This window comes from Labrus mixtus, chromosome 10 (assembly GCF_963584025.1).
Source record: "Labrus mixtus chromosome 10, fLabMix1.1, whole genome shotgun sequence".
NCBI lineage: Eukaryota > Metazoa > Chordata > Actinopteri > Labriformes > Labridae > Labrus > Labrus mixtus.
The window spans coordinates 24,212,092-24,231,295 of record NC_083621.1 but is presented as its reverse complement, the minus strand read 5'-3'; the positions used below and the strand labels follow the sequence as shown (position 1 = coordinate 24,231,295).

The window sequence follows — 19,204 nt, the reverse complement described above, 5'->3', positions numbered from 1 at the left end:
TAGCTCACATGAATGGCCTGTCCCAAATTCCACATCTATGTTCCGAAGGATAAAGACAGCGCCCAATGTGGGGCTTGAACCCACGACCCTGAGATTAAGAGTCTCATGCTCTACCGACTGAGCTAACCGGGCTATATTTTCAGGAATATCATGTAAATTTTTGTTATTAATGCTATTATACATCATGAGTAAATGACGACCCCTGAGATTAAGAGTCTCATGCTCTACCGACTGAGCTAACCGGGCTATATTTTCAGGAATATCACGTAAATTATTATTATTATTCATGCTATTATCGATCATGAGTAAATGATGTATGTACATGTATAACATGTGTGGAACAACTCAAATGAAAGTCCTGTCCCACATCTATTTTCCGAAGGATAAAGACAGCATCCAATGTTGGGCTTGAACCTACGACCCTGAGATTAAGAGACTCATGCTGTACCGACTGAGCTAACCGGGCACAACTGTATTGTAAATGAGGTCAATTTTTTTCATTCATACTATCATATATCTTGAGTTAATGAAGTGTGAACATAGCTCACGGGAAAGGCCTGTCCCATGTTCCACATCTATGTTCCGAAGGATAAAGATAGCGCTAAATGTGGGGCTTGCACCCAGGACCCTGCAATTGAGAGTCTCATGCTCTACCGACTGAGCTAACCGGGCACAATTATATAGTAAATGAGGTCAAACTTTTTTCATGCAATCTATCATATATCTTGAGTTAATGAAGTGTGAACATGTATAACACAGCTCACGTGAAAGGCCTGTCCCATGTTCCGAAGGATAAAGACAGCGCCCAATGTGGGGCTCGAATCCACGACCCTGAGATTAAGAGTCTCATGCTCTACCGACTGAGCTAACCGGGCTATATTTTTAGGAATATCATGTAAATTTTTGTTATTAATGCTATTATACATCATGAGTAAATGACGACCCCTGAGATTAAGAGTCTCATGCTCTACCGACTGAGCTAACCGGGCTATATTTTCAGGAATATCACGTAAATTATTATTATTATTCATGCTATTATCGATCATGAGTAAATGATGTATGTACATGTATAACATGTGTGGAACAACTCAAATGAAAGTCCTGTCCCACATCTATGTTCCGAAGGATAAAGACAGCATCCAATGTTGGGCTTGAACCTACGACCCTGAGATTAAGAGACTCATGCTGTACTGACTGAGCTAACCGGGCACAAATGTATTGTAAATGAGGTCAATTTTTTTCATTCATACTATCATATATCTTGAGTTAATGAAGTGTGAACATAGCTCACGGGAAAGGCCTGTCCCATGTTCCACATCTATGTTCCGAAGGATAAAGATAGCGCTAAATGTGGGGCTTGCACCCAGGACCCTGCAATTGAGAGTCTCATGCTGTACCGACTGAGCTAACCGGGATATATTTTCAGGAATATCACGTCAATTTTTGTTATTCATGCTATTATACATCATGAGTAAATGATGTATGTACATGTATAACATGTGTGAAATAGCTCACATGAAAGGCCTGTCCCACATTCCACATCTATGTTCCGAACGATAAAGACAGCGCCAAATGTGGGGCTCAAACCCACGACTCTGAGATTAAGAGTCTCATGCTCTACCGACTGAGCTAACCGGGCTATAGTTTCAGGAATATCACGTCATTTTTTGTTATTCATGCTATTATACATCATGAGTAAATGATGTATGTACATGTATAACATGTGTGAAACAGCTCACATGAAAGGCCTGTACCACATTCCACATCTATGTTCCGAAGGATAAAGACAGCGCCCAATGTGGGGCTCGAACCCACGACCCTGAGATTAAGAGTCTCATGCTCTACCGACTGAGCTAACCGGGCTATATTTTCAGGAATATCACGTCAATTTTTGTTATTCATGCTATTATACATCATGAGTAAATGATGTATGTACATGTATAACATGTGTGAAATAGCTCACATGAATGGCCTGTCCCACATTCCACATCTATGTTCCGAAGGATAAAGATAGCACCCAATGTGGGGCTCGGACCTACGACCCTGAGATTAAGAGTCTCATGCTGTACCGACTGAGCTAACCGGGCTATAGTTTCAGGAATATCACATCATGAGTAAATGATGTATGTACATGTATAACATGTGTGAAACAGCTCACATGAAAGGCCTGTCCCACATTCCACATCTATGTTCCGAAGGATAAAGACAGCACCCAATGTGGGGCTTGAACCCACGACCCTGAGATTAAGAGTCTCATGCTGCACCGACTGAGCTAACCGGGCTATATTTTCAGGAATATCACGTCAATTTTTGTTATTCATGCTATTATACATCATGAGTAAATGATGTATGTACATGTATAACATGTGTGAAATAGCTCACATGAAAGGCCTGTCCCACATTCCACATCTATGTTCCGAAGGATAAAGACAGCGCCCAATGTGGGGCTCGAACCCACGACCCTGAGATTAAGAGTCTCATGCTCTACCGACTGAGCTAACCGGGCTATATTTTCAGGAATATCACGTAAATTATTATTGTTATTCATGCTATTACACATCATTAGTAAATGATGTAGGTACATGTATAACATGTGTGAAACAACTCACATGAAAGGCCAGTCCCACATTCCACATCTATGTTCCGAAGGATAAAGACAGCATCCAATGTTGGGCCTGAACCTACGACCATGAGATTAAGAGTCTCATGCTGTACCGACTGAGCTAACCGGGCTATATCTTCAGGAATATCACGTCAATTTTTGTTATTCATGCTATTATACATCATGAGTAAATGATGTATGTACATGTATAACATGTGTGAAATAGCTCACATGAATGGCCTGTCCCACATTCCACATCTATGTTCCGAAGGATAAAGATAGCACCCAATGTGGGGCTCGGACCTACGACCCTGAGATTAAGAGTCTCATGCTGTACCGACTGAGCTAACTGGGGAAAATTGTATTGGAAATGAGGTCAATTTTTTTCATCCATACTATCATATATCTTGAGTTAATGAAGTTTGAACATAGCTCACGGGAAAGGCCTGTGCCATGTTCCACATCTATGTTCCGAATGATAAAGATATCGCCAAATGTGGGGCTTGAACCCAGGACCCTGCAATTGAGAGCATCATGCTGTACCGACTGAGCTAACCGGGCACAATTATATAGTAAATGAGGTCAAATTTTTTTCATGCAATCTATCATATATCTTGAGTTAATGAAGTGTCAACATGTATAACACAGCTCACGTGAAAGGCCTGTCCCATGTTCCGAAGGATAAAGACAGCACCCAATGTGGGGCTTGTACCTACGACCCTGAGATTAAGAGTCTCATGCTGTACCGACTGAGCTAACCGGGCTATAGTTTCAGGAATATCACATCATGAGTAAATGATGTATGTACATGTATAACATGTGTGAAACAGCTCACATGAAAGGCCTGTCCCACATTCCACATCTATGTTCCGAAGGATAAAGACAGCACCCAATGTGGGGCTTGAACCCACGACCCTGAGATTAAGAGTCTCATGCTCTACCGACTGAGCTAACCGGGCATAATTATATAGAAAATGAGGTCAAACTTTTTTCATGCAATCTATCATATATCTTGAGTTAAAGAAGTGTGAGCATGTATAACACAGCTCACGTGAAAGGCCTGTTCCATGTTCTGAAGGATAAAGACAGCACCCAAGGTGGGGCTTGAGCCTACGACCCTGAGATTAAGAGTCTCATGCTGTACCGACTGAGCTGACCGGACTATAGTTTCAGGAATATCACGTCATTTTTTGTTATTCATGCTATTATACATCATGAGTAAATGATGTATAACATGTGTGAAACAACTCAAATGAAAGTCCTGTCCCACATTCCACATCTATGTTCCGAAGGATAAAGACAGCGCCCAATGTGGGGCTCGAACCCACGACCCTGAGATTAAGAGTCTCATGCTCTACCGACTGAGCTAACTGGGGAAAATTGTATTGGAAATGAGGTCAATTTTTTTCATCCATACTATCATATATCTTGAGTTAATGAAGTTTGAACATAGCTCACGGGAAAGGCCTGTGCCATGTTCCACATCTATGTTCCGAATGATAAAGATATCGCCAAATGTGGGGCTTGAACCCAGGACCCTGCAATTGAGAGCATCATGCTGTACCGACTGAGCTAACCGGGCACAATTATATAGTAAATGAGGTCAAATTTTTTTCATGCAATCTATCATATATCTTGAGTTAATGAAGTGTCAACATGTATAACACAGCTCACGTGAAAGGCCTGTCCCATGTTCCGAAGGATAAAGACAGCACCCAATGTGGGGCTTGTACCTACGACCCTGAGATTAAGAGTCTCATGCTGTACCGACTGAGCTAACCGGGCTATAGTTTCAGGAATATCACATCATGAGTAAATGATGTATGTACATGTATAACATGTGTGAAACAGCTCACATGAAAGGCCTGTCCCACATTCCACATCTATGTTCCGAAGGATAAAGACAGCACCCAATGTGGGGCTTGAACCCACGACCCTGAGATTAAGAGTCTCATGCTGCACCGACTGAGCTACCCGGGTTATATTTTCAGGAATATCACGTCAATTTTTGTTATTCATGCTATTATACATCATGAGTAAATGATGTATGTACATGTATAACATGTGTGAAATAGCTCACATGAAAGGCCTGTCCCACATTCCACATCTATGTTCCGAAGGATAAAGACAGCGCCCAATGTGGGGCTCGAACCCACGACCCTGAGATTAAGAGTCTCATGCTCTACCGACTGAGCTAACCGGGCTATATTTTCAGGAATATCACGTAAATTATTATTGTTATTCATGCTATTACACATCATTAGTAAATGATGTATGTACATGTATAACATGTGTGAAACAACTCACATGAAAGGCCTGTCCCACATTCCACATCTTTGTTCCGAAGGATAAAGACAGCACCCAATGTGGGGCTTGAACCCACGACCCTGAGATTAAGAGTCTCATGCTGCACCGACTGAGCTAACCGGGCTATATTTTCAGGAATATCACGTCAATTTTTGTTATTCATGCTATTATACATCATGAGTAAATGATGTATGTACATGTATAACATGTGTGAAATAGCTCACATGAAAGGCCTGTCCCACATTCCACATCTATGTTCCGAAGGATAAAGACAGCGCCCAATGTGGGGCTCGAACCCACGACCCTGAGATTAAGAGTCTCATGCTCTACCGACTGAGCTAACCGGGCTATATTTTCAGGAATATCACGTAAATTATTATTGTTATTCATGCTATTACACATCATTAGTAAATGATGTAGGTACATGTATAACATGTGTGAAACAACTCACATGAAAGGCCAATCCCACATTCCACATCTATGTTCCGAAGGATAAAGACAGCATCCAATGTTGGGCCTGAACCTACGACCATGAGATTAAGAGTCTCATGCTGTACCGACTGAGCTAACCGGGCTATATCTTCAGGAATATCACGTCAATTTTTGTTATTCATGCTATTATACATCATGAGTAAATGATGTATGTACATGTATAACATGTGTGAAATAGCTCACATGAATGGCCTGTCCCACATTCCACATCTATGTTCCGAAGGATAAAGATAGCACCCAATGTGGGGCTCGGACCTACGACCCTGAGATTAAGAGTCTCATGCTGTACCGACTGAGCTAACTGGGGAAAATTGTATTGTAAATGAGGTCAATTTTTTTCATCCATACTATCATATATCTTGAGTTAATGAAGTTTGAACATAGCTCACGGGAAAGGCCTGTGCCATGTTCCACATCTATGTTCCGAATGATAAAGATATTGCCAAATGTGGGGCTTGAACCCAGGACCCTGCAATTGAGAGCATCATGCTGTACCGACTGAGCTAACCGGGCACAATTATATAGTAAATGAGGTCAAATTTTTTTCATGCAATCTATCATATATCTTCAGTTAATGAAGTGTCAACATGTATAACACAGCTCACGTGAAAGGCCTGTCCCATGTTCCGAAGGATAAAGACAGCACCCAAAGTGGGGCTTGTACCTACGACCCTGAGATTAAGAGTCTCATGCTGTACTGACTGAGCTAACTGGGCGATAGTTTCAGGAATATCACATCATGAGTAAATGATGTATGTACATGTATAACATGTGTGAAACAGCTCACATGAAAGGCCTGTCCCACATTCCACATCTATGTTCCGAAGGATAAAGACAGCACCCAATGTGGGGCTTGAACCCACGACCCTGAGATTAAGAGTCTCATGCTCTACCGACTGAGCTAACCGGGCATAATTATATAGTAAATGAGGTCAAACTTTTTTCATGCAATCTATCATATATCTTGAGTTAAAGAAGTGTGAACATGTATAACACAGCTCACGTGAAAGGCCTGTCCCATGTTCTGAAGGATAAAGACAGCACCCAAGGTGGGGCTTGAGCCTACGACCCTGAGATTAAGAGTCTCATGCTGTACCGACTGAGCTGACCGGGCTATAGTTTCAGGAATATCACGTCATTTTTTGTTATTCATGCTATTATACATCATGAGTAAATGATGTATAACATGTGTGAAACAACTCAAATGAAAGTCCTGTCCCACATTCCACATCTATGTTCCGAAGGATAAAGACAGCATCCAATGTCGGGCTTGAACCTACAACCCTGAGATCAAGAGTCTCATGCTGTACCGACTGAGCTAACCGGGCTATATTTTCAGGAATATCACTTCAATTTTTGTTATTCATGCTATTATACATCATGAGTAAATGATGTATGTACATGTATAACATGTGTGAAATAGCTCACATGAAAGGCCTGTCCCACATTCCACATCTATGTTCCGAAGGATAAAGACAGCGCCCAATGTGGGGCTCGAACCCACGACCCTGAGATTAAGAGTCTCATGCTCTACCGCCTGAGCTAACCGGGCTATATTTTCAGGAATATCACGTAAATTATTATTGTTATTCATGCTATTACACATCATTAGTAAATGATGTAGGTACATGTATAACATGTGTGAAACAACTCACATGAAAGGCCAGTCCCACATTCCACATCTATGTTCCGAAGGATAAAGACAGCATCCAATGTTGGGCCTGAACCTACGACCATGAGATTAAGAGTCTCATGCTGTACCGACTGAGCTAACCGGGATATATCTTCAGGAATATCACGTCAATTTTTGTTATTCATGCTATTATACATCATGAGTAAATGATGTATGTACATGTATAACATGTGTGAAATAGCTCACATGAATGGCCTGTCCCACATTCCACATCTATGTTCCGAAGGATAAAGATAGCACCCAATGTGGGGCTCGGACCTACGACCCTGAGATTAAGAGTCTCATGCTGTACCGACTGAGCTAACTGGGGAAAATTGTATTGTAAATGAGGTCAATTTTTTTCATCCATACTATCATATATCTTGAGTTAATGAAGTTTGAACATAGCTCACGGGAAAGGCCTGTGCCATGTTCCACATCTATGTTCCGAATGATAAAGATATTGCCAAATGTGGGGCTTGAACCCAGGACCCTGCAATTGAGAGCATCATGCTGTACCGACTGAGCTAACCGGGCACAATTATATAGTAAATGAGGTCAAATTTTTTTCATGCAATCTATCATATATCTTGAGTTAATGAAGTGTCAACATGTATAACACAGCTCACGTGAAAGGCCTGTCCCATGTTCCGAAGGATAAAGACAGCACCCAATGTGGGGCTTGTACCTACGATCCTGAGATTAAGAGTCTCATGCTGTACCGACTGAGCTAACCGGGCTATAGTTTCAGGAATATCACATCATGAGTAAATGATGTATGTACATGTATAACATGTGTGAAACAGCTCACATGAAAGGCCTGTCCCACATTCCACATCTATGTTCCGAAGGATAAAGACAGCACCCAATGTGGGGCTTGAACCCACGACCCTGAGATTAAGAGTCTCATGCTGCACCGACTGAGCTAACCGGGCTATATTTTCAGGAATATCACGTCAATTTTTGTTATTCATGCTATTATACATCATGAGTAAATGATGTATGTACATGTATAACATGTGTGAAATAGCTCACATGAAAGGCCTGTCCCACATTCCACATCTATGTTCCGAAGGATAAAGACAGCGCCCAATGTGGGGCTCGAACCCACGACCCTGAGATTAAGAGTCTCATGCTCTACCGACTGAGCTAACCGGGCATAATTATATAGAAAATGAGGTCAAACTTTTTTCATGCAATCTATCATATATCTTGAGTTAAAGAAGTGTGAGCATGTATAACACAGCTCACGTGAAAGGCCTGTCCCATGTTCTGAAGGATAAAGACAGCACCCAAGGTGGGTCTTGAGCCTACGACCCTGAGATTAAGAGTCTCATGCTGTACCGACTGAGCTGACCGGGCTATAGTTTCAGGAATATCACGTCATTTTTTGTTATTCATCCTATTATACATCATGAGTAAATGATGTATAACATGTGTGAAACAACTCAAATGAAAGTCCTGTCCCACATTCCACATCTATGTTCCAAAGGATAAAGACAGCATCCAATGTCGGGCTTGAACCTACGACCCTGAGATCAAGAGTCTCATGCTGTACCGACTGAGCTAACCGGGCTATATTTTCAGGAATATCACTTCAATTTTTGTTATTCATGCTATTATACATCATGAGTAAATGATGTATGTACATGTATAACATGTGTGAAATAGCTCACATGAAAGGCCTGTCCCACATTCCACATCTATGTTCCGAAGGATAAAGACAGCGCCCAATGTGGGGCTCGAACCCACGACCCTGAGATTAAGAGTCTCATGCTCTACCGACTGAGCTAACCGGGCTATATTTTCAGGAATATCACGTAAATTATTATTGTTATTCATGCTATTACACATCATTAGTAAATGATGTAGGTACATGTATAACATGTGTGAAACAACTCACATGAAAGGCCAGTCCCACATTCCACATCTATGTTCCGAAGGATAAAGACAGCATCCAATGTTGGGCCTGAACCTACGACCATGAGATTAAGAGTCTCATGCTGTACCGACTGAGCTAACCGGGATATATCTTCAGGAATATCACGTCAATTTTTGTTATTCATGCTATTATACATCATGAGTAAATGATGTATGTACATGTATAACATGTGTGAAATAGCTCACATGAATGGCCTGTCCCACATTCCACATCTATGTTCCGAAGGATAAAGATAGCACCCAATGTGGGGCTCGGACCTACGACCCTGAGATTAAGAGTCTCATGCTGTACCGACTGAGCTAACTGGGGAAAATTGTATTGTAAATGAGGTCAATTTTTTTCATCCATACTATCATATATCTTGAGTTAATGAAGTTTGAACATAGCTCACGGGAAAGGCCTGTGCCATGTTCCACATCTATGTTCCGAATGATAAAGATATTGCCAAATGTGGGGCTTGAACCCAGGACCCTGCAATTGAGAGCATCATGCTGTACCGACTGAGCTAACCGGGCACAATTATATAGTAAATGAGGTCAAATTTTTTTCATGCAATCTATCATATATCTTGAGTTAATGAAGTGTCAACATGTATAACACAGCTCACGTGAAAGGCCTGTCCCATGTTCCGAAGGATAAAGACAGCACCCAATGTGGGGCTTGTACCTACGATCCTGAGATTAAGAGTCTCATGCTGTACCGACTGAGCTAACCGGGCTATAGTTTCAGGAATATCACATCATGAGTAAATGATGTATGTACATGTATAACATGTGTGAAACAGCTCACATGAAAGGCCTGTCCCACATTCCACATCTATGTTCCGAAGGATAAAGACAGCACCCAATGTGGGGCTTGAACCCACGACCCTGAGATTAAGAGTCTCATGCTGCACCGACTGAGCTAACCGGGCTATATTTTCAGGAATATCACGTCAATTTTTGTTATTCATGCTATTATACATCATGAGTAAATGATGTATGTACATGTATAACATGTGTGAAATAGCTCACATGAAAGGCCTGTCCCACATTCCACATCTATGTTCCGAAGGATAAAGACAGCGCCCAATGTGGGGCTCGAACCCACGACCCTGAGATTAAGAGTCTCATGCTCTACCGACTGAGCTAACCGGGCATAATTATATAGAAAATGAGGTCAAACTTTTTTCATGCAATCTATCATATATCTTGAGTTAAAGAAGTGTGAGCATGTATAACACAGCTCACGTGAAAGGCCTGTCCCATGTTCTGAAGGATAAAGACAGCACCCAAGGTGGGGCTTGAGCCTACGACCCTGAGATTAAGAGTCTCATGCTGTACCGACTGAGCTGACCGGGCTATAGTTTCAGGAATATCACGTCATTTTTTGTTATTCATCCTATTATACATCATGAGTAAATGATGTATAACATGTGTGAAACAACTCAAATGAAAGTCCTGTCCCACATTCCACATCTATGTTCCGAAGGATAAAGACAGCATCCAATGTCGGGCTTGAACCTACGACCCTGAGATCAAGAGTCTCATGCTGTACCGACTGAGCTAACCGGGCTATATTTTCAGGAATATCACTTCAATTTTTGTTATTCATGCTATTATACATCATGAGTAAATGATGTATGTACATGTATAACATGTGTGAAATAGCTCACATGAAAGGCCTGTCCCACATTCCACATCTATGTTCCGAAGGATAAAGACAGCGCCCAATGTGGGGCTCGAACCCACGACCCTGAGATTAAGAGTCTCATGCTCTACCGACTGAGCTAACCGGGCTATATTTTCAGGAATATCACGTAAATTATTATTGTTATTCATGCTATTACACATCATTAGTAAATGATGTATGTACATGTATAACATGTGTGAAACAACTCACATGAAAGGCCTGTCCCACATTCCACATCTATGTTCCGAAGGTAAAGACAGCACCCAATGTGGGGCTTGAACCCACGACCCTGAGATTAAGAGTCTCATGCTGCACCGACTGAGCTAACCGGGCTATATTTTCAGGAATATCACGTCAATTTTTGTTATTCATGCTATTATACATCATGAGTAAATGATGTATGTACATGTATAACATGTGTGAAATAGCTCACATGAAAGGCCTGTCCCACATTCCACATCTATGTTCCGAAGGATAAAGACAGCGCCCAATGTGGGGCTCGAACCCACGACCCTGAGATTAAGAGTCTCATGCTCTACCGACTGAGCTAACCGGGCTATATTTTCAGGAATATCACGTAAATTATTATTGTTATTCATGCTATTACACATCATTAGTAAATGATGTAGGTACATGTATAACATGTGTGAAACAACTCACATGAAAGGCCAATCCCACATTCCACATCTATGTTCCGAAGGATAAAGACAGCATCCAATGTTGGGCCTGAACCTACGACCATGAGATTAAGAGTCTCATGCTGTACCGACTGAGCTAACCGGGCTATATCTTCAGGAATATCACGTCAATTTTTGTTATTCATGCTATTATACATCATGAGTAAATGATGTATGTACATGTATAACATGTGTGAAATAGCTCACATGAATGGCCTGTCCCACATTCCACATCTATGTTCCGAAGGATAAAGATAGCACCCAATGTGGGGCTCGGACCTACGACCCTGAGATTAAGAGTCTCATGCTGCACCGACTGAGCTAACCGGGCTATATTTTCAGGAATATCACGTCAATTTTTGTTATTCATGCTATTATACATCATGAGTAAATGATGTATGTACATGTATAACATGTGTGAAATAGCTCACATGAAAGGCCTGTCCCACATTCCACATCTATGTTCCGAAGGATAAAGACAGCACCCAATGTGGGGCTCGAACCCACGACCCTGAGATTAAGAGTCTCATGCTCTACCGACTGAGCTAACCGGGCTATATTTTCAGGAATATCACGTAAATTATTATTGTTATTCATGCTATTACACATCATTAGTAAATGATGTAGGTACATGTATAACATGTGTGAAACAACTCACATGAAAGGCCAATCCCACATTCCACATCTATGTTCCGAAGGATAAAGACAGCATCCAATGTTGGGCCTGAACCTACGACCATGAGATTAAGAGTCTCATGCTGTACCGACTGAGCTAACCGGGCTATATCTTCAGGAATATCACGTCAATTTTTGTTATTCATGCTATTATACATCATGAGTAAATGATGTATGTACATGTATAACATGTGTGAAATAGCTCACATGAATGGCCTGTCCCACATTCCACATCTATGTTCCGAAGGATAAAGATAGCACCCAATGTGGGGCTCGGACCTACGACCCTGAGATTAAGAGTCTCATGCTGTACCGACTGAGCTAACTGGGGAAAATTGTATTGTAAATGAGGTCAATTTTTTTCATCCATACTATCATATATCTTGAGTTAATGAAGTTTGAACATAGCTCACGGGAAAGGCCTGTGCCATGTTCCACATCTATGTTCCGAATGATAAAGATATTGCCAAATGTGGGGCTTGAACCCAGGACCCTGCAATTGAGAGCATCATGCTGTACCGACTGAGCTAACCGGGCACAATTATATAGTAAATGAGGTCAAATTTTTTTCATGCAATCTATCATATATCTTGAGTTAATGAAGTGTCAACATGTATAACACAGCTCACGTGAAAGGCCTGTCCCATGTTCCGAAGGATAAAGACAGCACCCAATGTGGGGCTTGTACCTACGATCCTGAGATTAAGAGTCTCATGCTGTACTGACTGAGCTAACTGGGCTATAGTTTCAGGAATATCACATCATGAGTAAATGATGTATGTACATGTATAACATGTGTGAAACAGCTCACATGAAAGGCCTGTCCCACATTCCACATCTATGTTCCGAAGGATAAAGACAGCACCCAATGTGGGGCTTGAACCCACGACCCTGAGATTAAGAGTCTCATGCTCTACCGACTGAGCTAACCGGGCATAATTATATAGTAAATGAGGTCAAACTTTTTTCATGCAATCTATCATATATCTTGAGTTAAAGAAGTGTGAACATGTATAACACAGCTCACGTGAAAGGCCTGTCCCATGTTCTGAAGGATAAAGACAGCACCCAAGGTGGGGCTTGAGCCTACGACCCTGAGATTAAGAGTCTCATGCTGTACCGACTGAGCTGACCGGGCTATAGTTTCAGGAATATCACGTCATTTTTTGTTATTCATGCTATTATACATCATGAGTAAATGATGTATAACATGTGTGAAACAACTCAAATGAAAGTCCTGTCCCACATTCCACATCTATGTTCCGAAGGATAAAGACAGCATCCAATGTCGGGCTTGAACCTACAACCCTGAGATCAAGAGTCTCATGCTGTACCGACTGAGCTAACCGGGCTATATTTTCAGGAATATCACTTCAATTTTTGTTATTCATGCTATTATACATCATGAGTAAATGATGTATGTACATGTATAACATGTGTGAAATAGCTCACATGAAAGGCCTGTCCCACATTCCACATCTATGTTCCGAAGGATAAAGACAGCGCCCAATGTGGGGCTCGAACCCACGACCCTGAGATTAAGAGTCTCATGCTCTACCGCCTGAGCTAACCGGGCTATATTTTCAGGAATATCACGTAAATTATTATTGTTATTCATGCTATTACACATCATTAGTAAATGATGTAGGTACATGTATAACATGTGTGAAACAACTCACATGAAAGGCCAGTCCCACATTCCACATCTATGTTCCGAAGGATAAAGACAGCATCCAATGTTGGGCCTGAACCTACGACCATGAGATTAAGAGTCTCATGCTGTACCGACTGAGCTAACCGGGCTATATCTTCAGGAATATCACGTCAATTTTTGTTATTCATGCTATTATACATCATGAGTAAATGATGTATGTACATGTATAACATGTGTGAAATAGCTCACATGAATGGCCTGTCCCACATTCCACATCTATGTTCCGAAGGATAAAGATAGCACCCAATGTGGGGCTCGGACCTACGACCCTGAGATTAAGAGTCTCATGCTGTACCGACTGAGCTAACTGGGGAAAATTGTATTGTAAATGAGGTCAATTTTTTTCATCCATACTATCATATATCTTGAGTTAATGAAGTTTGAACATAGCTCACGGGAAAGGCCTGTGCCATGTTCCACATCTATGTTCCGAATGATAAAGATATTGCCAAATGTGGGGCTTGAACCCAGGACCCTGCAATTGAGAGCATCATGCTGTACCGACTGAGCTAACCGGGCACAATTATATAGTAAATGAGGTCAAATTTTTTTCATGCAATCTATCATATATCTTGAGTTAATGAAGTGTCAACATGTATAACACAGCTCACGTGAAAGGCCTGTCCCATGTTCCGAAGGATAAAGACAGCACCCAATGTGGGGCTTGTACCTACGATCCTGAGATTAAGAGTCTCATGCTGTACCGACTGAGCTAACCGGGCTATAGTTTCAGGAATATCACATCATGAGTAAATGATGTATGTACATGTATAACATGTGTGAAACAGCTCACATGAAAGGCCTGTCCCACATTCCACATCTATGTTCCGAAGGATAAAGACAGCACCCAATGTGGGGCTTGAACCCACGACCCTGAGATTAAGAGTCTCATGCTCTACCGACTGAGCTAACCGGGCATAATTATATAGTAAATGAGGTCAAACTTTTTTCATGCAATCTATCATATATCTTGAGTTAAAGAAGTGTGAACATGTATAACACAGCTCACGTGAAAGGCCTGTCCCATGTTCTGAAGGATAAAGACAGCACCCAAGGTGGGGCTTGAGCCTACGACCCTGAGATTAAGAGTCTCATGCTGTACCGACTGAGCTGACCGGGCTATAGTTTCAGGAATATCACGTCATTTTTTGTTATTCATGCTATTATACATCATGAGTAAATGATGTATAACATGTGTGAAACAACTCAAATGAAAGTCCTGTCCCACATTCCACATCTATGTTCCGAAGGATAAAGACAGCATCCAATGTCGGGCTTGAACCTACAACCCTGAGATCAAGAGTCTCATGCTGTACCGACTGAGCTAACCGGGCTATATTTTCAGGAATATCACTTCAATTTTTGTTATTCATGCTATTATACATCATGAGTAAATGATGTATGTACATGTATAACATGTGTGAAATAGCTCACATGAAAGGCCTGTCCCACATTCCACATCTATGTTCCGAAGGATAAAGACAGCGCCCAATGTGGGGCTCGAACCCACGACCCTGAGATTAAGAGTCTCATGCTCTACCGCCTGAGCTAACCGGGCTATATTTTCAGGAATATCACGTAAATTATTATTGTTATTCATGCTATTACACATCATTAGTAAATGATGTAGGTACATGTATAACATGTGTGAAACAACTCACATGAAAGGCCAGTCCCACATTCCACATCTATGTTCCGAAGGATAAAGACAGCATCAAATGTTGGGCCTGAACCTACGACCATGAGATTAAGAGTCTCATGCTGTACCGACTGAGCTAACCGGGCTATATCTTCAGGAATATCACGTCAATTTTTGTTATTCATGCTATTATACATCATGAGTAAATGATGTATGTACATGTATAACATGTGTGAAATAGCTCACATGAATGGCCTGTCCCACATTCCACATCTATGTTCCGAAGGATAAAGATAGCACCCAATGTGGGGCTCGGACCTACGACCCTGAGATTAAGAGTCTCATGCTGTACCGACTGAGCTAACTGGGGAAAATTGTATTGTAAATGAGGTCAATTTTTTTCATCCATACTATCATATATCTTGAGTTAATGAAGTTTGAACATAGCTCACGGGAAAGGCCTGTGCCATGTTCCACATCTATGTTCCGAATGATAAAGATATTGCCAAATGTGGGGCTTGAACCCAGGACCCTGCAATTGAGAGCATCATGCTGTACCGACTGAGCTAACCGGGCACAATTATATAGTAAATGAGGTCAAATTTTTTTCATGCAATCTATCATATATCTTGAGTTAATGAAGTGTCAACATGTATAACACAGCTCACGTGAAAGGCCTGTCCCATGTTCCGAAGGATAAAGACAGCACCCAATGTGGGGCTTGTACCTACGATCCTGAGATTAAGAGTCTCATGCTGTACCGACTGAGCTAACCGGGCTATAGTTTCAGGAATATCACATCATGAGTAAATGATGTATGTACATGTATAACATGTGTGAAACAGCCCACATGAAAGGCCTGTCCCACATTCCACATCTATGTTCCGAAGGATAAAGACAGCACCCAATGTGGGGCTTGAACCCAAGACCCTGAGATTAAGAGTCTCATGCTCTACCGACTGAGCTAACCGGGCATAATTATATAGTAAATGAGGTCAAACTTTTTTCATGCAATCTATCATATATCTTGAGTTAAAGAAGTGTGAACATGTATAACACAGCTCACGTGAAAGGCCTGTCCCATGTTCTGAAGGATAAAGACAGCACCCAAGGTGGGGCTTGAGCCTACGACCCTGAGATTAAGAGTCTCATGCTGTACCGACTGAGCTGACCGGGCTATAGTTTCAGGAATATCACGTCATTTTTTGTTATTCATGCTATTATACATCATGAGTAAATGATGTATAACATGTGTGAAACAACTCAAATGAAAGTCCTGTCCCACATTCCACATCTATGTTCCGAAGGATAAAGACAGCATCCAATGTCGGGCTTGAACCTACGACCCTGAGATCAAGAGTCTCATGCTGTACCGACTGAGCTAACCGGGCTATATTTTCAGGAATATCACGTCAATTTTTGTTATTCATGCTATTATACATCATGAGTAAATTATGTATGTACATGTGTGAAATAGCCCACATGAAAGGCCAGTCCCTCATTCCACATCTATGTTCCGAAGGATAAAGACAGTATCCAATGTTGGGCTTGAACCTACGACCCTGAGATCAAGAGTCTCATGCTGTACCGACTGAGCTAACCGGGCTATATTTTCAGGAATATCACGTCAATTTTTGTTATTCATGCTATTATACATCATGAGTAAATGATGTACGTACATGTATAACATGTGTGAAATAGCTCACATGAAAGGCCTGTCCCACATTCCAAATCTATGTTCCGAAGGATAAAGACAGCGCCCAACGTGCGGCTCGAACCCACGACTCTGAGATTAAGAGTCTCATGCTCTACCGACTGAGCTAACCGGGCTATAATTTCAGGAATATCATGTAAATTATTATTGTTATTCATGCTATTATAGATCATGAGTAAATGATGTATGTACATGTATAACATGTGTGAAACAACTCAAATGAAAGTCCTGTCCCACATCTATGTTCCGAAGGATAAAGACAGCATCCAATGTTGGGCTTGAACCTACGACCCTGAGATTAAGAGACTCATGCTGTACCGACTGAGCTAACCGGGTACAATTGTATTGTAAATGAGGTCAATTTTTTTCATTCACACTATCATATATCTTGAGTTAATGAAGTGTGAACATAGCTCACGGGAAAGGCCTGTCCCATGTTCCACATCTATGTTCCGAAGGATAAAGATAGCGCTAAATGTGGGGCTTGCACCCAGGACCCTGCAATTGAGAGTCTCATGCTCTACCGACTGAGCTAACCGGGCATAATTATATAGTAAATGAGGTCAAACTTTTTTCATGCAATCTATCATATATCTTGAGTTAAAGAAGTGTGAACATGTATAACACAGCTCACGTGAAAGGCCTGTCCCATGTTCCGAAGGATAAAGACAGCGCCCAATGTGGGGCTCGAACCCACGACCCTGAGATTAAGAGTCTCATGCTCTACCGACTGAGCTAACCGGGCTATATTTTCAGGAATATCACGTAAATTATTATTGTTATTCATGCTATTATACATCATGAGTAAATGATGTATGTACATGTATAACATCTCAGATGAAAGTCCAGTCCCACATTCCACATCTATGTTCCAAAGGATCAAGACAGCATCCAATGTTGGGCTTGAACCTACGACCCTGAGATTAAGAGTCTCATGCTGTACCGACTGAGCTAACCGGGCTATATTTTCAGGAATATCACGTCAATTTTTGTTATTCATGCTATTATACATCATGAGTAAATGATGTATGTACATGTATAACATGTGTGAAATAGCTCACATGAATGGCCTGTCCCACATTCCACATCTATGTTCCGAAGGATAAAGACAGCGCCCAATGTGGGGATCGAACCCACGACCCTGAGATTAAGAGTCTAATGCTCTACCGACTGAGCTAACCGGGCTATAGTTTCAGGAATATCACGTCATTTTTTGTTATTCATGCTATTATACATCATGAGTAAATGATGTATGTACATGTATAACATGTGTGAAATAGCTCACATGAATGGCCTGTCCCACATTCCACATCTATGTTCCGAAGGATAAAGACAGCGCCCAATGTGGGGCTCGAACCCACGACCCTGAGATTAAGAGTCTCATGCTCTACCGACTGAGCTAACCGGGCTATATTTTCAGGAATATCATGTAAATTTTTGTTATTAATGCTATTATACATCATGAGTAAATGAGGACCCCTGAGATTAAGAGTTTCATGCTCTACCGACTGAGCTAACCGGGCTATATTTTCAGGAATATCATGTAAATTATTATTGTTATTCATGCTATTATAGATCATGAGTAAATTATGTATGTACATGTATAACATGTGTGAAACAACTCAAATGAAAGTCCTGTCCCACATTCCACATCTATGTTCTGAAGTATAAAGACAGCATCCAATGTTGGGCTTGAACCTATGACCCTGAGATTAAGAGTCTCATGCTGTACTGACTGAGCCAAGTGGGCTACATTTTCAGAAATATCACGTCAATTTTTGTTATTCATGCTATTATACATCATGAGTAAATGATGTATGTACATGTATAACATGTGTGAAATAGCTCACATGAAAGGCCTGTCCCACATTCAACATCTATGTTCCGAAGGATAAAGACAGCGCCCAATGTGGGGCTCGAACCCACGACCCTGAGATTAAGAGTCTCATGCTCTACCGACTGAGCTAACCGGGCTATATTTTCAGGAATATCATGTAAATTTTTGTTATTAATGCTATTATACATCATGAGTAAATGAGGACCCCTGAGATTAAGAGTTTCATGCTCTACCGACTGAGCTAACCGGGCTATATTTTCAG

General features: G+C 41.3%; 36 non-coding genes across 36 annotated transcripts; all 36 read right to left on the bottom strand.

Moving 5' to 3' along the window:
- Nucleotides 1–59: 59 nt before the first annotated feature.
- Nucleotides 60–132, bottom strand: trnak-cuu (transfer RNA lysine (anticodon CUU)). The gene has a single exon. It is a non-coding gene; the product is annotated as a tRNA-Lys (tRNA).
- Nucleotides 133–802: 670 nt separating this feature from the next.
- On the bottom strand, nucleotides 803–875 carry trnak-cuu (transfer RNA lysine (anticodon CUU)). Its single transcript has one exon. It is a non-coding gene; the product is annotated as a tRNA-Lys (tRNA).
- A 691-nt stretch (nucleotides 876–1,566) lies between these two features.
- Nucleotides 1,567–1,639, bottom strand: trnak-cuu (transfer RNA lysine (anticodon CUU)). The gene has a single exon. It is a non-coding gene; the product is annotated as a tRNA-Lys (tRNA).
- A 151-nt stretch (nucleotides 1,640–1,790) lies between these two features.
- On the bottom strand, nucleotides 1,791–1,863 carry trnak-cuu (transfer RNA lysine (anticodon CUU)). The gene has a single exon. It is a non-coding gene; the product is annotated as a tRNA-Lys (tRNA).
- A 346-nt stretch (nucleotides 1,864–2,209) lies between these two features.
- trnak-cuu (transfer RNA lysine (anticodon CUU)) lies at nucleotides 2,210–2,282 on the bottom strand. The gene has a single exon. It is a non-coding gene; the product is annotated as a tRNA-Lys (tRNA).
- Nucleotides 2,283–2,433: 151 nt separating this feature from the next.
- Nucleotides 2,434–2,506, bottom strand: trnak-cuu (transfer RNA lysine (anticodon CUU)). Its single transcript has one exon. It is a non-coding gene; the product is annotated as a tRNA-Lys (tRNA).
- Nucleotides 2,507–3,488: 982 nt separating this feature from the next.
- trnak-cuu (transfer RNA lysine (anticodon CUU)) lies at nucleotides 3,489–3,561 on the bottom strand. The gene has a single exon. It is a non-coding gene; the product is annotated as a tRNA-Lys (tRNA).
- Nucleotides 3,562–3,905: 344 nt separating this feature from the next.
- On the bottom strand, nucleotides 3,906–3,978 carry trnak-cuu (transfer RNA lysine (anticodon CUU)). The gene has a single exon. It is a non-coding gene; the product is annotated as a tRNA-Lys (tRNA).
- Nucleotides 3,979–4,509: 531 nt separating this feature from the next.
- trnak-cuu (transfer RNA lysine (anticodon CUU)) lies at nucleotides 4,510–4,582 on the bottom strand. The gene has a single exon. It is a non-coding gene; the product is annotated as a tRNA-Lys (tRNA).
- A 151-nt stretch (nucleotides 4,583–4,733) lies between these two features.
- trnak-cuu (transfer RNA lysine (anticodon CUU)) lies at nucleotides 4,734–4,806 on the bottom strand. The gene has a single exon. It is a non-coding gene; the product is annotated as a tRNA-Lys (tRNA).
- A 154-nt stretch (nucleotides 4,807–4,960) lies between these two features.
- Nucleotides 4,961–5,033, bottom strand: trnak-cuu (transfer RNA lysine (anticodon CUU)). Its single transcript has one exon. It is a non-coding gene; the product is annotated as a tRNA-Lys (tRNA).
- A 151-nt stretch (nucleotides 5,034–5,184) lies between these two features.
- Nucleotides 5,185–5,257, bottom strand: trnak-cuu (transfer RNA lysine (anticodon CUU)). Its single transcript has one exon. It is a non-coding gene; the product is annotated as a tRNA-Lys (tRNA).
- Nucleotides 5,258–6,239: 982 nt separating this feature from the next.
- On the bottom strand, nucleotides 6,240–6,312 carry trnak-cuu (transfer RNA lysine (anticodon CUU)). The gene has a single exon. It is a non-coding gene; the product is annotated as a tRNA-Lys (tRNA).
- A 568-nt stretch (nucleotides 6,313–6,880) lies between these two features.
- On the bottom strand, nucleotides 6,881–6,953 carry trnak-cuu (transfer RNA lysine (anticodon CUU)). Its single transcript has one exon. It is a non-coding gene; the product is annotated as a tRNA-Lys (tRNA).
- A 982-nt stretch (nucleotides 6,954–7,935) lies between these two features.
- trnak-cuu (transfer RNA lysine (anticodon CUU)) lies at nucleotides 7,936–8,008 on the bottom strand. The gene has a single exon. It is a non-coding gene; the product is annotated as a tRNA-Lys (tRNA).
- Nucleotides 8,009–8,159: 151 nt separating this feature from the next.
- trnak-cuu (transfer RNA lysine (anticodon CUU)) lies at nucleotides 8,160–8,232 on the bottom strand. The gene has a single exon. It is a non-coding gene; the product is annotated as a tRNA-Lys (tRNA).
- A 344-nt stretch (nucleotides 8,233–8,576) lies between these two features.
- On the bottom strand, nucleotides 8,577–8,649 carry trnak-cuu (transfer RNA lysine (anticodon CUU)). Its single transcript has one exon. It is a non-coding gene; the product is annotated as a tRNA-Lys (tRNA).
- A 151-nt stretch (nucleotides 8,650–8,800) lies between these two features.
- Nucleotides 8,801–8,873, bottom strand: trnak-cuu (transfer RNA lysine (anticodon CUU)). The gene has a single exon. It is a non-coding gene; the product is annotated as a tRNA-Lys (tRNA).
- A 982-nt stretch (nucleotides 8,874–9,855) lies between these two features.
- On the bottom strand, nucleotides 9,856–9,928 carry trnak-cuu (transfer RNA lysine (anticodon CUU)). Its single transcript has one exon. It is a non-coding gene; the product is annotated as a tRNA-Lys (tRNA).
- A 151-nt stretch (nucleotides 9,929–10,079) lies between these two features.
- Nucleotides 10,080–10,152, bottom strand: trnak-cuu (transfer RNA lysine (anticodon CUU)). The gene has a single exon. It is a non-coding gene; the product is annotated as a tRNA-Lys (tRNA).
- Nucleotides 10,153–10,496: 344 nt separating this feature from the next.
- On the bottom strand, nucleotides 10,497–10,569 carry trnak-cuu (transfer RNA lysine (anticodon CUU)). The gene has a single exon. It is a non-coding gene; the product is annotated as a tRNA-Lys (tRNA).
- Nucleotides 10,570–10,720: 151 nt separating this feature from the next.
- trnak-cuu (transfer RNA lysine (anticodon CUU)) lies at nucleotides 10,721–10,793 on the bottom strand. The gene has a single exon. It is a non-coding gene; the product is annotated as a tRNA-Lys (tRNA).
- A 153-nt stretch (nucleotides 10,794–10,946) lies between these two features.
- trnak-cuu (transfer RNA lysine (anticodon CUU)) lies at nucleotides 10,947–11,019 on the bottom strand. Its single transcript has one exon. It is a non-coding gene; the product is annotated as a tRNA-Lys (tRNA).
- Nucleotides 11,020–11,170: 151 nt separating this feature from the next.
- trnak-cuu (transfer RNA lysine (anticodon CUU)) lies at nucleotides 11,171–11,243 on the bottom strand. Its single transcript has one exon. It is a non-coding gene; the product is annotated as a tRNA-Lys (tRNA).
- A 602-nt stretch (nucleotides 11,244–11,845) lies between these two features.
- Nucleotides 11,846–11,918, bottom strand: trnak-cuu (transfer RNA lysine (anticodon CUU)). Its single transcript has one exon. It is a non-coding gene; the product is annotated as a tRNA-Lys (tRNA).
- A 982-nt stretch (nucleotides 11,919–12,900) lies between these two features.
- trnak-cuu (transfer RNA lysine (anticodon CUU)) lies at nucleotides 12,901–12,973 on the bottom strand. The gene has a single exon. It is a non-coding gene; the product is annotated as a tRNA-Lys (tRNA).
- Nucleotides 12,974–13,541: 568 nt separating this feature from the next.
- trnak-cuu (transfer RNA lysine (anticodon CUU)) lies at nucleotides 13,542–13,614 on the bottom strand. The gene has a single exon. It is a non-coding gene; the product is annotated as a tRNA-Lys (tRNA).
- A 982-nt stretch (nucleotides 13,615–14,596) lies between these two features.
- trnak-cuu (transfer RNA lysine (anticodon CUU)) lies at nucleotides 14,597–14,669 on the bottom strand. The gene has a single exon. It is a non-coding gene; the product is annotated as a tRNA-Lys (tRNA).
- A 568-nt stretch (nucleotides 14,670–15,237) lies between these two features.
- On the bottom strand, nucleotides 15,238–15,310 carry trnak-cuu (transfer RNA lysine (anticodon CUU)). The gene has a single exon. It is a non-coding gene; the product is annotated as a tRNA-Lys (tRNA).
- A 982-nt stretch (nucleotides 15,311–16,292) lies between these two features.
- Nucleotides 16,293–16,365, bottom strand: trnak-cuu (transfer RNA lysine (anticodon CUU)). Its single transcript has one exon. It is a non-coding gene; the product is annotated as a tRNA-Lys (tRNA).
- Nucleotides 16,366–16,709: 344 nt separating this feature from the next.
- Nucleotides 16,710–16,782, bottom strand: trnak-cuu (transfer RNA lysine (anticodon CUU)). The gene has a single exon. It is a non-coding gene; the product is annotated as a tRNA-Lys (tRNA).
- A 366-nt stretch (nucleotides 16,783–17,148) lies between these two features.
- trnak-cuu (transfer RNA lysine (anticodon CUU)) lies at nucleotides 17,149–17,221 on the bottom strand. Its single transcript has one exon. It is a non-coding gene; the product is annotated as a tRNA-Lys (tRNA).
- Nucleotides 17,222–17,777: 556 nt separating this feature from the next.
- On the bottom strand, nucleotides 17,778–17,850 carry trnak-cuu (transfer RNA lysine (anticodon CUU)). The gene has a single exon. It is a non-coding gene; the product is annotated as a tRNA-Lys (tRNA).
- Nucleotides 17,851–18,217: 367 nt separating this feature from the next.
- trnak-cuu (transfer RNA lysine (anticodon CUU)) lies at nucleotides 18,218–18,290 on the bottom strand. The gene has a single exon. It is a non-coding gene; the product is annotated as a tRNA-Lys (tRNA).
- A 151-nt stretch (nucleotides 18,291–18,441) lies between these two features.
- Nucleotides 18,442–18,514, bottom strand: trnak-cuu (transfer RNA lysine (anticodon CUU)). The gene has a single exon. It is a non-coding gene; the product is annotated as a tRNA-Lys (tRNA).
- A 492-nt stretch (nucleotides 18,515–19,006) lies between these two features.
- Nucleotides 19,007–19,079, bottom strand: trnak-cuu (transfer RNA lysine (anticodon CUU)). Its single transcript has one exon. It is a non-coding gene; the product is annotated as a tRNA-Lys (tRNA).
- Nucleotides 19,080–19,204: the final 125 nt, after the last annotated feature.